At 44.7% G+C, this 16,500-nt stretch overlaps 2 non-coding genes across 2 annotated transcripts; both read right to left on the bottom strand.

The window, feature by feature from the left end:
* Window positions 1–12,065: 12,065 nt before the first annotated feature.
* trnal-aag (transfer RNA leucine (anticodon AAG)) lies at window positions 12,066–12,147 on the bottom strand. The gene has a single exon. It is a non-coding gene; the product is annotated as a tRNA-Leu (tRNA).
* Window positions 12,148–14,817: 2,670 nt separating this feature from the next.
* On the bottom strand, window positions 14,818–14,899 carry trnas-gcu (transfer RNA serine (anticodon GCU)). Its single transcript has one exon. It is a non-coding gene; the product is annotated as a tRNA-Ser (tRNA).
* Window positions 14,900–16,500: the final 1,601 nt, after the last annotated feature.

Raw genomic sequence — 16,500 nt, 5'->3', positions numbered from 1 at the left:
TTCTCACGACATCACTGTAGCATTAAATTGAGTTCATTAGCAACTCTTACTACATGACTGTCAGCATCACTTTGAGGTTGTTCGAAACTCTTACGACATTACTGTAAGCATCACTGAGTTTCTTAGCAACTATCACTACATTACTGTTAGCATCATCTTGAGTTCATTAGCAATTCTTCCGACATCACTGTTGCAATATTTTGAGGTTCGTAGCAACTTTTACTACATTACTGTCGCATTATTTTGAGGTTCGTAGCAACACTTACTACATGACTGTCAGCATCACTTTGAGGTTATTCGAAAGTTTCACTCCATTACTGTTAGCATCATCTTGAGTTCATTTGCAATTCTTCCGACATCACTGTCGCAATATTTTGAGGTTCGTAGCAACTCTTACTACATTACTGTCGCATTATTTTGACATCATTAGCAATTCTTCCGACATCACTGTCACATTATTTTGAGGTTCGTAGCAACTCTTACTACATTATTGTTGCATTATTTTAAGGTTCCTAGCAACTCTTACTACATTACTCTCAGCATCACTTTGAGTTTATTAGCAACTATCACTACATTACTGTTAGCATCATTTTGAGTAGTTGAGCAATTCTCACGAAATCACTGTAGCACTGAACTGAGTTCATTAGCAACTCTTACTAAATGACTCTCAGCATCACTTTGAGGTTGTTCGAAACTCTTACTACATTACTGTAAGCATCACTGAGTTTCTTCGCAACTATCACTACATTACTGTTAGCATCATCTTGAGTTCATTAGCAATTCTTCCAACATCACTGTCGCAATATTTTGAGGTTCGTAGCAACTTTTACTACATCACTGTCGCATCATTTTGACATCATTAGCAATTCTTCCGACATCACTGTCACGTTATTTTGAGGTTCGTAGCAACTCTTTCTACATTACTGTCAGCATCACTTTGAGTTTATTGGCAACTATCACTACATTACTGTTAGCATCATTTTGAGTTGTTGAGCAATTCTCACGACATCACTGTAGCATTAAATTGAGTTCATTAGCAATTCTTCCGACATCACTGTCGCAATATTTTGAGGTTCTTAGCAACTTTTACTACATTACTGTCGCATTATTTTGAGGTTCGTACCAACTCTTACTACACGACTGTCAGCATCACTTTGAGGCTGTTCGAAACACTTTACTACATTTCTGTCAGCATCACTTTGAGATCATGAGCAACTATCACTACATTACTGTTAGCATCATTTTGAGTTTATTAGCAATTCTTACTACATGACTGTCAGCATCATTTTGAGTTCATTTGCAATTCTTCCAACATCACTGTCGCATTATTTTGAGGTTCGAAGCAACTCTTACTACATGACTGTCAGCATCACTTTGAGGTCGTTCGAAACACTTTCTACATTACATTTAGCATCTTTTTTAGTTCATTAGCAATTCTTACTAAATCACTGTCGCATCATTTTGAGATCATTAGCAATTTTTCTGACATCACTGTCGCATTATTTTGAGGTTGGTAGCAACTCTTACTACATTACTGTCAGCATCACTTTGAGGTTATTCGAAACTTTCACTACATTAATGTTAGCATCATTTTGAGTTCATTAGCAATTTTTACAACATCATTGTAGCATTATTTTGAGGTTATTAGCAACTCTTCCGACATCACTGTAGCATTATTTTGAGGTTTTGAGGTACCTTTGTTTGTAACCTCGTCCCCACTGATCCTGGATCTGCTCGACGTTCCTGCCTGTTAAAAGGAAGGTTTTCATCACCACTTTTGCAGGATGTGCTGCTGATGGAGAATTGTTGGGTGGAGGTTCATTGAAGGAGTTTGGTGCTGGACCTGCTCTACTAGTGAAGAGTCAGGAGAGAACTTTGTTGTGATTTGGCGCAATACAAATAAAATTAACTTGACCAGTGTTATTTATGGTCTTTTGTTAATTGCATGCCACATGAAATTATTGTTGGTCACTTTTCTAGCAACAGTCTCACAGTGGCAAGACAAGAACACTTCTACTTTTGATGATGACAGTTTGTTCAACACTAAACTTCATCCAGTACCATGTTGTCAAACACTGGAACCTCCACAGCACCTGAACAGGGACTTGAACCCTGGACCCTCAGATTAAAAGTCTGATGCTCTACCGTCTGAGCTCCTCAGGCTCTTTCTACAGCATTGAGACAGGAACAGAAACACCTGTGAAGGTCAAACTGATGCTTTCTTGACTTGTTCAGTCCTCCATGTTAAAGTCCACCAGGCTTTTGATTGGCTCTGATTCTCTGTGGCAAAATCCAACAAGAGGCTCCAAAAATGTCCTGAATGTCACAAGAAGGCACAGGACAAGATGTTCGTTTCCTTCATGTCTGCAGTTCCTCCACTGGAAAGTAAAGTCAATGCTGCTCCTCTGCTGAAACCTGGGATCGGACCAGGGACCTTTAGATCTTCAGTCTAAGGCTCTCCCAACTGAGCTGGTTCAGTTCTGAGGGAGGGCCCTGCTTCTCTCATTTATAATCTCTTCCACTCTCACTGGACCTTAGAGAGGATTGGAGCTTCTGAAGTCCTGACACATTGAACAGTTCTCCAGGACCAAACTGAACGAACTGAAGAAGCTTCTTGGAACTCTAATTTCTTAACTCACTTTCTCCAAGAACTGTGCCTGGACGAAGGCCGTTTCCAGCTGTCCTTCAAGCTGACGAGGGCCAAGTTTGATGACCTGTTTGTGAGGATATCAAGGATGGACACCAACTACAGGCCCCAGGTCCGTTGACATGACTTCACTGCCACCAGGGGAATGTCAACGCTGACAGGTTCTCTGGACTCATTGTCATGAGAATTTGTCACATCAGTTGAATATCTTCACATACGTGAATTCATTGAAGGAGTGTGGTTCTGGACCTGCTCTACCTGTCAAGTGTCTTGAGAGAACTTTTGTTGTGATGTGGCACAATATAAATAACATTGACTCGACAATAAATCGACTCTTTCCCCAACCATTTAAAGCAAACAGCCGTTCCCACTGATCCTGGATCTGCGCAACGTCCCTGCTTTTTAAAAGGAAAATTGTCATCATTGCTTTTGCAGGATGTGCTGGCTGATGGAGAATTGTTGGCTATGAACTCACTGAACTCACTCCAAGTCAATAGTTTTGAGCAAACTCATGACTCCTGATGTTTAACTCAATTGTTTGTTAAACACAGAGATCCAGGTGTAGTCCCTCTATGTTCATCCACTAAACTAGAATAGAGTTCTCCTCTTTCCATGGTGGAACAAAGAAGGGGGAGGGTCAATAAGAATATGATCTTTGGACGTTACAGCATCTAAAGACTCAAATCCATATTTCAGGATACATATTTGAGAGGGAGGAAACAGTGATGGGAGGCTGGAGGCTTGAAGGGCTTGATTTTTAGCGGCCAGTGAAGCCACCTTTTGCTGGCTGAGTCCCAGAGACTCATGGAGGCTCTTTGTGGAGGATTTCCACGAGAGAGTCCAGCATCGGAACTTGTTAGTTTCCTGTCAATTGAGTCCAGGATGTCCCCGAGGTCCTTATTGGGTGATGAGGGTGCGCTGGACGGTCGGCTTCTTTTGGGAAGTGGGGTCGCCACGTTACCGGTCCTCCCCACGACGGGTCGGTGGCAGCACTCGTCTACGTTCTCCTGCAGACTTTCTGCGGTTCCTTCTTCCAGATTTTATTGATGAGGATTGTTGTGGATGAGAGAATTGAAAATTCTTACTGCAGTTTGAGGTTTTGATGATTCAAACTGTGTAGATTGGCGTTAAGAAGTTCGCTAGTTTGGATAAATTCAGGTGTGAGCCACCACACTGAATCAGGCACAGGTAGGACGTTCACCCTGACATAGAACATCAACAGCTTAACGTTGCTGCAGGACTCCAACCTGAGCAGGGACACCCCAATGGATTTCTAGTCCATCGCCTTCACCACTCAGCCTCAACGACCACATTCACACACACATTTGAAGAGGATGGATATTCACAAAATGATCTTAATTTCTGTCACAAGCCCATTTGTGTGAGGTCCTATTTTCTCTTTTTCAGCATTCCTTTGTTTCCAGGTCTCTAATAAGTGCAGAATTACAAAGACAAGCAAGCTGGATCCATCCTGGGCAGGTGATAGGAGCCATTGACCACTGGCCAGAGACCCTGGCACAGACGTTGGGGGTGGTGACAGAGAGCATTTCTACAATTATATTATACATTTATAGAAGTCTACAATCCTACAATTTCATTGAGCAGACGCTTTTGTCCACAGCCACGTACGTACATCACATGTATAGAATATATATGTTCCTCTTTCATCGACTGATTAACCACAAAATGAAGTCAAATGCCAGTAAATTCTGAGCATTTATTAATTATTCATGATTATTCTTTATTTTTGAATCTATTTTCATCGTCACTCTTCTGTTCATTTTCAGTTTGATTCATAAAAATGAACAAACTTTGACGTGTTTTCTTCTCTTGTGTGTCAACAACTTTGGATTGGGAATCTCCTGACAAACAGACCACATGACCAGGAGGAAGTGTTGTTGGTGAGTTTGGCCCCTGAGCTCAAGACAGTTGGGACCAATAAAGGACAGCTTCAAATGCAGCTGTGAAGCCTCATTGTCAGCTGGGAGGAACGACAGGTGTCTCCCTCTAGTGGCTCCTCACAGCAACACCAGCCTCATTTCATTCACATGCATCCACCACCTCACTACCAAAGGCCAGTTGGGCCTGGACAGACAGGTGAGTTTCAAGTGTTGGACAAAGGTCTTTAAGATGTTCTTATTAATTCTATAACATCTGAGATTAAAATCTATGGAATTACAACCAACAAGCAGCCAAACACCTGATCAGATGCTCCTTCATCAGGCTGAGAAGAATCAATCTAAACTGGGATGAAGAAAATTAACTGAGAGGAGAAACCTCCTGATTGGATGACATGGACCCACCTGATCCATGTCAGCCTTGTTGGAGCAGAAAGAGGTGGATCAGAGGAATCAGTGGATCAAGACTCAGGTGGCAGATGAAGAATCTCTGTATTCACAATGGAGTCAGAGAAATCTTCCAACGTGAGAGAACGTGACAGACCATTTTATACTGAAGACAGGCTGTGTGTGTATGTGTGTGTGTGTGTGTGCGTGTGCGTGTGTGTGTGTGTGTGTGCGTGTGTGTGTGTGTTTATGCGCAGACTTTTCCCTGGAACAACGTTTTTTATTTGAAGCAAGAAAGCAAGAGCCTCCAGATCAAAGTCAGAATTGATGATGATGTCATCAGGGCTTTGATAGTGTATTTATTTGTACCTAGAATTCTGTCTTTGATCTCAGGAGGACGTGAGAGAAACTCAACTTTAAAAAGTATATGAGAGCATTCAGCTTGGTTAGAAAACATTTTGACTGTTGAACAGTAGAGTTTGTTAGAAACAGTTTACAACACTCAGAATAAATTGAAGACAAAAACCTTCCACACTTAAATCCTGTCTCTAACTTCAAACTGGGGATGAACATTTTTATAATCAATCTGTCTCTATGTGTTGGCCCTGCCATGGACTGGTGACCTGTCCAGGATAAACCCCGCCCCTCACCTGAGGGCTGCTGGGATAGGCTCCACCCCCACGAACCATTGCAGATCATCAATGACCAAAGCTACTAAGGAGGATTACAGTTTGTCCTTGCAGGAGTCAGTGACTTAATAGAGTCTAACAAAGGGTTGGACCTGAATGAGACAGTCACCCTTCAACATGGGGCCATGGCAGAGTGAACCAAGAACACTACAATGGGGGTGAGAGTGGAGCCATGATGGATTCACAGTTCATCACCTCCACCATCATGTGGACCACCTGATCACCTCTCCCTCAACCTCTAAATAACTCATTGCCTGACCGGGAATCGAACCCCGGCCGCGGCGGTGAGAGCGCCAAATCCTAGCCACTAGACCATCAGGGACCACACTGAGCTCTCCAACAACAGAGACTATAGACAATGACTCAAGAACACAGGACTCTGTGGTCTCAGCTTGAGATGCAGAGGGTCCACCAAGACCACCAGACACCTCAGCCCCCTAAAGACAGTCCACCCCCAGGATCCTGCCCCCTCTGCTCCAACTCAGCCCTCCATTCATAACATGACTTTCGCTACGTCCGAACTGCCAAGTACCAACCTACGTCCTCCTGCTACGACCTAAACATGGCGGCACCACTCAGACACCCTAGAAGATTGGTGGGGAAGCACGACCTCTGCTGGCAGAGCACAGACACCGCAATTAGGTAGACAGCACCAATGAAAGCCCCACCTGCTGGCCTGACTGTGGTACTGCACTCCACTCTGAACAAACCCTTCACTCATTCTCTATTATTAAGCACGTTAACGCACCTGTACAGGTGTGTTCACATTATATACATGTTATATATTTATGCTTGGCCGTTTTTGATGAACTTGGGCGGGACTCTGGTGCAGGGATGAGGTCATGGAGCTGATCTGGGAGCAGTCCTGATGTTAAATGCTGTGATGAAGGACAGTGTGGAGGAAAAATGAGTCAAATTTAAATTGTCAACAGTTCAACGTTGTTGGCAGGACTCCAACCTGAGCAGGGAGACCCCAATGGATTTCTAGTCCATCGCCTTCACCACTCGGCCACAACGACCACATTCACACACTTTTGTAGGAGACTGAAATTAGACAATGAAAGTTCATGTCAGCACAGTCAAATATTTTTGTCCTCTCTCAAAGACAAACTATTTGTGTGTGTGTGTGTGTGTGTGTGTGTGTGTGTGTGTGTGTGTCAGTGTTGTGACTGAGCAGTGAAGAAGACGACCTTCTGACTCCATTTTCTTTGTTGCTCTTCTATCAGTTCCTCAGTTTCACTCATCAAGTGAAGCAGCTTTGACAGGTTTACTTCTCTGTGTGTTCACAACTTTGGTCTTTAAACTCCTGACAAACTCACCACGTCACACATTTGGTGAATTAAAGCAACAAATAATGACATCATGATGATTCAGGTTAGGGGGGCACGGCCTGGAGGAAGAGTGGCCGTCGAGCAGAGTTGCTGGTTCAGTTCTCACTTCAGCTGGTGACCATGTTGAAGTGTCCTTGAGCAAGACACTGAGCCCCTCATTGCTCCTGATGACCAGCATCCAAGACCAACAAGCTTCTGATTGGCTCTGATTCTCTGAGGCAAAATCCAACACAGGAAACAGAAACTCTTGAGGTTGTCTCACATTTTTTAAAGAAACTCAGCACAGGACAGTGATAGGAGGCTTGTTTCCTTGATGTGGGCTTCACCTCCACTGCTGTCCACATTTAAATGCTGGCTGGTGCTGGTCCCCTGTTGAAACCTGGACCAGACCAGGGACCTTCAGACCTTCAGTCTAACGCTGTTCCAGCATTGGATGAAAGAGACTGGTGCTCTCATCTTCTTCAACACTGACTTGTTCTACCAGGACAAGAGAATCTGAGCTTGGATGTCATTTAGCAGTCAAAGGCTTGTTAAACTGGTCAACATCAGCTGGTGTTCACTCTGATGATGTACCGATGGTCTGGATTCTTCCTTCTGGAGCACCAAGCTGCTGGGAAGAAGCCTGATGATGTCAGAGTTGTGTTCAGTGGCTCCTGCTGGGTCCATTTCTGACAAATGGGCTCCAAAGAGTTCAGCTGTTTCAAAGGCTCAGAGAAAGCAGCACATCATGGTGGTCAGGAGACGAGGTGGCCGAGTGGTTAAGGTGATGGACTGCTGATCCATTGAGCTCTGCAGGCGTGGGTTCCAATCCCATCCTCGTCGTAGGAGACTTTGGTTTCTGCTCCTAGATTCTGGAATGACTCTGAACTGTGAGGCTTTTCAAGAGGAGATCCTGCAGCACCAGAGAGCTGCAGTTCCAGGACCCCACAGCACCACCTACTGAATTGGATGATAAAATGCAGTTCTGGAACTTTTGTTTTTTGGTGACAGCGCCACCTATCGAATTAGATGATAGCAAATTACTCCTTTCGAACTACAGTATTAAAGGTTTATTCCACCAAAATACTACTTCCTGTCCTTTAATTTCTGACAACTGTATAAAAGGATTATTCCAATTCCTCCAAAATACTTTCAAACAAGTTATAGTTTTAAAGGTTCATTCCACCAAAATACTTTCTAATTTATAGTTTTAAAGGTTCATTCCACCAAAATACTTTCTAATTTATAGTTTTAAAGGTTCATTCCACCAAAATACTTTCAAATTTATAGTTTTAAAGGTTCATTCCACCAAAATACTTTCTAATTTACAGTTTTAAAGGTTCGTTCCACCAAAATACTTTCTAATTTATAGTTTTAAAGGTTCATTCCACCAAAATACTTTCTAATTTATAGTTTTAAAGGTTCATTCCACCAAAATACTGCTTTCTGTCCAACTTCTCAGTTTTAAAGGTTCCTTCAGTTGAGGGCTCCTGGTTCTGTGTGAGGGGTTGAGGGTCAATATGGGATGATGAGGAAGATTTCATGTCACGATGGTCCTGCTAAAGTAACTGTGAGTCATGACATCAAACAATGTCACCAAAATACGCTTGAACTCTTAAAATGGCAATAAAATCTACTGAATCATTTTACCACAAACACTTTTATAGTGTTTTTGTGAGCATCATTTTTCAAACATTATAACATAAACTTTAAAAAGGGTCCATTCACTAACACTCTTACTTGAAGGTAGTCACTGATGTCAGTAAATAGCTGATAAAGATTTGTGTTCATGTTTTAATTCTCTACTCTGACCTGTGCTGAGACACTGGACCAGAGAGGAAGACCTGCTCAGCCTCCTGCATGGACCAATTCTGCAGCTCAGTGATGACGACGAGGGATTCAGCATTGAGTTCATTTTAAACTTTTTGGAGGAAACAACTGTAAATTAACCAGCAGTTACTGGTGATGCTTCACAGTTTCCAAGCTCAAACGGCCTCCTGCTTGTTGGACTCACAATTTCAAAAAATGTAGACATCAAAAGTCAAATCATGTTTTTGTTTGGTTTTGTGTTGTTTTGTTTTTTACTGGAGGAAAACTTCAAATTGTGATGATGTGTCTGACTTAGAAACTGAACCCCCAAAAATCAAAAAGTCTCCTTCTTCTGTGCCGTGATCTCTGAGCTGATCATGATTGATCTCATCAATAATCCTTGGCAGCCGACCAGTCACACACAGCCCCCCCCCCACACACACACACTGAGACATGCAGCAGCTCACAGTAACTGCCTCCGTCACACAGCAGATAGACTCCTTTCTATAACAAGATAAGCAGCAGAAATGGATGGAAGTGATGATGAACTGATGAACAGGTGATTTGTCCAAAAGTCAACATCAGATTCATTTCCAATCTGTGGAAGCAGTTTCATCTTGAGGTTCCAGGTAAGAACAGCCAGCTGTGGGCTGACACACATCTCTTCAGGAGCACTTCTATGCTCCAAACTTGCCAGGTTGAATTGTGTCTGTATTCTGAGGGCAGCAGGAGGACGGAGGAGTGAGGACACACACATGTGGACCTGAGCAGGTGTTCATCCTCATCTCAGTAACAGGGGACACTTTATCACACCAGTGGACAAACATCAGCATTCATCACCCAGCAGCTCCTCTGATCAACAGAACAAGCTGAAGTATTCTGGAGAATGAGGGCATCGATCCCTCTACCTCTCACATGCTAAGCTAGCACTCTACCATTGGAGCTCAGTCCCCTTTTGAGCTTCCATTTGAGTTTTCTGTTCCCATCTCTATGGTAACGGTCAGTTTTGACCCACATCTTCAATCAGCTGTAAAATTCACTAAAAACAATTTGCTATCCTCCAAGTTGTTTCCATCTCTTGGTTTCCTTGTTAGGCTTCCTTATCCATGGAAATATTGATTTGAATATTTTGTTGTGGGCCTCTGGACCTTTTTTTAGTCAGTAAACCCTTGATTTCAATTAAAAAAATGATAAAATGAACCTTTGGGTTTGGCATAAAAGTCTTTCTTTCAGCAACAGAACTTTAATATAAACACTAAATGAAAAGCAGAACAGGCCAGAACACAAACTCTGCTCTGCCGTCCTTCCTGGTTACTGGGCATGGACTGCTGGAAGGGGCATTTTCCTCAGAAAGGGACAAGACGTTCATCCACTCTCACCTCTGGCCCTGGGTTGAATGTTGGTGCAAGGAGCTGCACCCATCTTTCCCAGACATCCCCAATGGGGGCAAGCTTGTCAGTTCTTGCTCCGGTGTCTCTGTCGTCAAATCTGAGGACTCTTGATGTTCGTTGAAAGTTCTGAAGTGGCCTTGTGGCCCGGAAAATATTTCTGCCTGTCGATGCGTCCCAGAGACGATCAGTGGCCTCACTGCAGGATCTGAACACTCCAGGAAGAAGAAGGACACCAACAGAAGCATCCAGGTGTCCCTCATCAATGTCTTTCCACTTGTCACCATGGACTTCTTTTCCTTTGAGGTTTGTCACAGCAATGCTGACTCTTTTTAGTGACAGTGGCATGAACAGAACCATCAACCATAAACAGCTCCAAACATGTCTCTATGTCAGTGCCTCTCGTCACAGCAAACCTTGTGATTCCAGGGCTCATTTTGATGACATCAGCAGCAGCTGCCCTGCCATGTACATCAGGAGACACTGAGCTCCAGCCAATGTTCCCTCTAGTTTTTCATGTGTCTGGTTATCCTCACAAGCTCCCTGAGCTCACTGAGAACCACTGTGAGCACCGTCTGAGGTAGGACCTGCATGGAGGGCAGAGACAGAAGAATCAGGGACAAGGATCTGTCGGTTTGCTGCTTTATGAAAATATTGTAAATGATTATTATTCTTCATAATATTGTTTTAGTAACCTGCTTAGGAGTTGTGAATGATGCAGAGTCCATGGGAAACAGCTAATGCTGTGGTACCCCCCCCCCCCCAAGTTACTGTACAAACCTCAGAAACCTTTTGCCATAATAAGACAAGATGTTGTTATAGAGATGTAAAGATAATATAGAGATGTACATGTATATAGATGTAGTCAAGTCAAGTCAGTTTTATTTGTATTGAACCAAATCACAACAAAGTTCTCTCATGACTCTAGTAGAGCAGGTCCAGCACCAAACTCCTTCAATGAACCTCCACCCAACAGTTCTCCACCAGCAGCACATCCTTCAACAGTGGTGACAAAAACCTTCCTTTTAACAGGCAGGAACATCGAGCAGATCCAGGATCAGTGGGGATGGCCTTCTGCTTTGACCGGTTGGGGGGAAAGAGAGCAGGAGAGTGGGGCAGAGACAAAGACAGAGAATGGAGGAAGACAGATATACAGAAGGAAAGAGAGGGACAGAGATAAAGAGAGAGAGAAGTGAAGAGACTGATGGACAGACGGTGAGCAGGTGGAGCTACGGGTGGCAGCTTGAGCCTCTTCAGGTCTGCAGCCTCCTCCAGCAGCACCGACATCTGGGATGAAGGGAGAGGGAGTTAGTGACACATCTGAGTATGATTTATAAATGACAAATAAAGGAGGACAGAGAGGAGTAGAGAGAAGCCCAGTGCACCATGGGAGATCCCCCAGCAGCCTAAGCCTATAGCAGCATATCTAAGGGCCACCCTCAGCAGCCCAACTATAAGCCTGATCAAAAAGGAAGGTCTTTAGTCCGCTCTTAAAGGTCGAGAGGGTGTCTGCATCCTGGACTGAAACTGGGAGATGGTTCCACTGGAGGGGAGCCTGATAGCTGAAGGCTCTGGCTCCCAGTCTACTTTTAGAACTCTAGGAACCACCAGTAACCCTGCATCCTGGGAGCGAAGGGTTCTAGCTGGATAATAGGGGACTAGGAGCTCTGTCAGGTAGGAAGGAGCCTGACTGTTGAAGACTTTGATGGTAGAAGGAGAATTTAGAATTCTATCCTAAATTTGACAGGTAGCCATGCAGAGAAGCCAGTACAGGAGTACTGTCTACTAGTTCTAGTCAACACGCGGGCCGCAGCGTTCTGGACCAGCTGGAGAGTTTTCAGGACCTACTTCTTCTTTTGGTCACAGGTTTGAAGATACCTGTGGAAGTGAAAGGAAAGGCTGTGAGAGCCACACCTCTCCAGTGACCTGGGACATGATGGCAGTGGTGGGATTTGAACCCACGCCTCCTTAGAGACTGGAGCCTTAATCCAGCGCCTTCGACCGCTCGGCCACACTACCTCACTGTGCTGCTCTCTGAGTTGGTCTGCTAAAGGCATGTTGAAGAGGAAGTAACAATGATATCAAACTTATTCTGAAGGGGGACCCCTTCCCTCCACGGTCACAGGAAGTGACAACAGCGCTGCTAGAAGCAGGAAAGAAATGGTAAAAGGACTCAGTTTGTACAGAGCCTTTCTACCTCAGCAGCACTCAAGGAGCTGAACAATGTCCTCTCATTCACACACTCACACACTGATGCTGAAGGCTGCCATGCAAGGAGCCAACCTACTCATCAGAAGTATTTAGGGGTTCAGTATCTCACTCAAGGACACTTTGACATGGTCACTGGAGAAAGTGAGGATCAAACCAGCCACCCTTTGGTTGCCAGACGGCCATGCTACTCCTGAGTCATGTGACCTGGATAAGATGGTGAACTACAGCTGATCGCCATGCTAGCAAACCCCCTTTTGTTTGGTTTGGTTGTTGTTTAGTGACTGTGGATGAATACACAGGAGAAGTTGAGCATAAATTTGTGTTCCCTGTTCACTTGAATATCTGCAGGAGTGTGAGGTGGAAATACTACTTGGAGGAGAATGAGAGTTCAGTCTCAGCGCTATGACCTGTGCTGACACTAAAACATGTCAGCCCACAGAACAAAGATGGCAGTCCTCTGGGAGAGAAGGTACACCACACATACATGAAGAAACCCTACAGGAAACAAATATGTTGCCAGAGACTTTTACTCTGTTTTTGTTGTTTACCCAAGTACAGGATTGGAGGGAGACTGATGGTCGCTGTTTGGGTTTTTGGAAAACAAGGAGGCTGTGGGTTCAAGCTGGATTCTCAGAGACGATTTCCCCAACCTCTACATTTGCATCTACACTGTCATCTAGTCATGTGACTGAAGTCATCCAGTCACGTGACTGAAGTCATCCAGTCATGTCAGTGATGTCACTTGGCAGGACTGTCATTGCCGTCTCATTCTAGAAAAGAATCCAGACTCCACCTGTGGCTCCATGATAACTGATGGACCTCTGGTTGGAGGCTGGACGATGATGTTTGGACTGGAAGGAAAACTCCTTGTCCAAATTCCATTGTGTTCAAGTTTAAAGTCCCACAATAAGAAGTAGCTGAATCTGACAGGTGAAGGTTTGGAACTACAAGATGGTGATGTTTCCTTGACTTGATGCTCTGACTGTCAGGGTGGATGACAGCTTCTTCTGCTGCTGCATCTGAGTGGCTAGGATTGGAGGTTTTACCTCCCAAGGTTGTCTGGTTCCAGGGGAAATTTTAAAATTCCAGTCCCCAACCTTGGCTGTTCTGAAACTCTTCTCCTGAATCACTCCTGAGCTGCAGCAAGAACAAATACCAGTGCCAACCAGATCAACTTAATGGCTGCTAACAGCCTCAGACACTTGATTTCCATCAATCTGGAGCCAAGAAGGCACTCACCTGTGGTTCTCCTCCAGGAGGGTCCAGGTTCTGCCATTGGGGCTCCTGGTGCCACTGCCAGAGAGCCTCAGCTGCACACTGCAACATTTCAACAGGAGATTGACATTCCTTCAAATGTCCTGACATCTTATTCCAATGGTTCTGTTCCATATTTATATTTCAAAATAAATCATACAATGAGGGGTGCACGGTGGTGCAGTGGTGCAGTGGTCAGCACTGTGGCCTCACAGCAAAAAGGTTCCGGGTTCGAGTCCCAGCTCTGGCACAGTATCTTTCTGTGTGAGTCTCCATGTTCTCCCTGTTCCTGTGTGGGTTCTCTCTGGTACTCCAGCTTCCTCCCACCATCCAAAGACATGCAATTTGGGGACGAGGCTGATTGATACTCTAAATTGACTGTAGGTATGAATGTGAGTGCGAATGGTTGTTTGTCTCTGTGTGTTGGCCCTGTGATGGACTGGCGACCTGTCCAGGGTGAACCCCGCCTCTTGCCCGTAGATGCTGGTATAGGCTCTACACCCCGCGACCCTTACTAGTAAGGAATAAGTGGAAGATGACGACAACGATCACACAATGAAAGCTGCCACAGCTGGTTTAAGAGAGCGAACAAGCTAAGAGATCTGAAACCAGTAAAAAATGCTTTTCTGTGTGCAAACTAGTGAGGGGCATGGAAGGATATTTTACCACCACGACAGAACCCAGACTTTAGTCATGTGATGAGATGGCAACTCTGATTATGAAGTTAATGGACAAAATGTGAACTGAAAGAAAATACATTAAAAAATACGAACTAAACTAAATAAATAAATAAAGAAGCAGCACAAATAACGTTTTCTTCTGCACAAATTTACTGGAATTAGACTGCATTTTTGGTTAATGAGTAGATGAAAGAGTGTCACATATATATTATATACATGTGATACATGCACGTGGCTTTGGACAAAAGCTCAATGAAACTGTAGGATTGTAGAATTATTTAAACGTACTAAGTGGACTGTTTCAGGTTTCTAGAAGACGCTTCAGCGCTCATCCAAGAGGCGTCTTCAGTTTTCTTCACTGATGGGAGGATTTATGGCTCTAAGGGGGCGGGACCTTCTCCAGAGGTGATTGACACATGCGAGCTCTGGATTTCAGAGTTGTTTTGGTCAGGTTATGAAAGGGAAGTTGACTCAACTGGTATCTGTGTCAGTTAAAAGCCTCACAGTAATTCCATAATCTAGGAGCAGAAACTAGAGACACTTGCGGCGAGGATGGGATTCGAACCCACGCGTGCAGAGCACAATGGATTAGCAGTCCATCGCCTTAACCACTCGGCCACCTCGTCTGCAGACAGCAACCCTGACCTCTGAAACAGATGAACTCTTTGGAGCCCATTTGTCAGAAATGGACCCAGCAGGAGCCACTGAACACAACTCTGACATCATCAGGCTTCTTCCCAGCAGCTTGGTGCTCCAGAAGGAAGAATCCAGACCATCGCTACATCATCAGAGTGAACACCAGCTGATGTTTACCAGTTTAACAAGCCTTTGACTGCTAAATGACATCCAAGCTCAGATTCTCTTTTCCTGATAGAACAAGTCAATGTTGAAGAAGACGAGAGCACCAGTCTCTTTCATCCAATGCTGGAACAGCGTTAGACTGAAGGTCTGAAGGTCCCTGGTCTGGTCCAGGTTTCAACAGGGGACCAGCATCAGCCAGCATTTAAATGTGGACAACAGTGGAGGTGAAGCCCACATTTAGGAAACAAGCCTCCTATCACTGTCCTGTGCTGAGTTTCTTTAAAAAAAAGTGAGACAACCTCAAGATTTTCTGTTTCCTCTTGTAGGATTTTGCCACAGAGAATCAGAGCCAATCAAAAGCTTGTTGGACTTTAACGTTGGAGGACTGAACAAGTCATGACATCATCAGTTTTACCTTCACAGGTGCTCAATTTACTTTACTTTCAATTTTACAGAGGTAGAACCTGAAATCAAAGCTGTCTGTCCAAAGAAGTGAGAGCTTCCCAGGTTGTGATGTTCTTGTCTACAGACTCTGTCTTGTATGGAGCTTCAGTCTTTAATGAAAAGACTCCTCCATTAATAACATCACTGTGCCTCTGCAGTGAATCAGTCACTCCATCCATTTTCTGTACCACTGATTTGTTAAAGGTTATGGGGGGGTGACATTTGGTGAGAGGCAGGGTTCACCCTGAACCGGTCACCAGTCCTCAGGTCCACTGAACAGGTCCCCCATGTGAGATGATGGCGTTGAAGGCAGAGGAGGAGTCCAGGAAGAGATGGCGGACATAGGAGTTCCTGCTCTCCAGATGGGTGAGGGCTCTGTGGACCACTGGTGAAATGGGGTCATCAGTGGAGCGGTGTTGTCTGTAGGCGTACTGGTGGGGGTCCACAGAGACATTGATGGAGGCCTCTATGTGGGCCTTGACCAGCCTCTCAAAGTACTTCATGACTACTGGGGTGAGTGCAATGGGTCGGTAGTCATTTTGGCCTGTCACTGTGGAGCACTTGGGGACAGGGACAATAGTGGCAGTCTTTAGGCAGGTGGGGACAGATGGCAGCGCCCGTGAGGTGTTGAAGATGTCCGCCAGCACCTTGGACAGCTGTTGTGCACAGTCCTTCAGTCCTCACCCTGGGATGTTGTCTGGGCCTGCAGCTTTGCGAGGGTTGATTCCCTGAAAGGTCTTCCTCACGTCTGCTGTGGTCACACTGAGGGGCGTGTCGTCAGGTGGTGGTGTGAGTCTGGTGTGGGGGGGGGGTGTCAGGGTCCTCGAAGCGGAGAAGAAACTGATTGAAGGAGTGAGGCGCTGGACCTGCTCTACTTGTGAAGTGTCATGAGATAACATTTGTTGTGATTTGGCGCTGTACAAATAAAACTTACGACTTAAATGGAAACTGTCTGGGGGGGGGTGTAGCCTCCATCAGGGAT

The sequence above is a fragment of the Aulostomus chinensis genome, chromosome 1 (genome assembly GCF_037954235.1).
Source record: "Aulostomus chinensis isolate RoL2024-O1b breed Wild chromosome 1, RoL_Achi_v1.0, whole genome shotgun sequence".
In the NCBI taxonomy this organism is placed as follows: Eukaryota; Metazoa; Chordata; class Actinopteri; order Syngnathiformes; family Aulostomidae; genus Aulostomus; species Aulostomus chinensis.
This window is presented reverse-complemented; position numbering and strand designations above follow the sequence as displayed.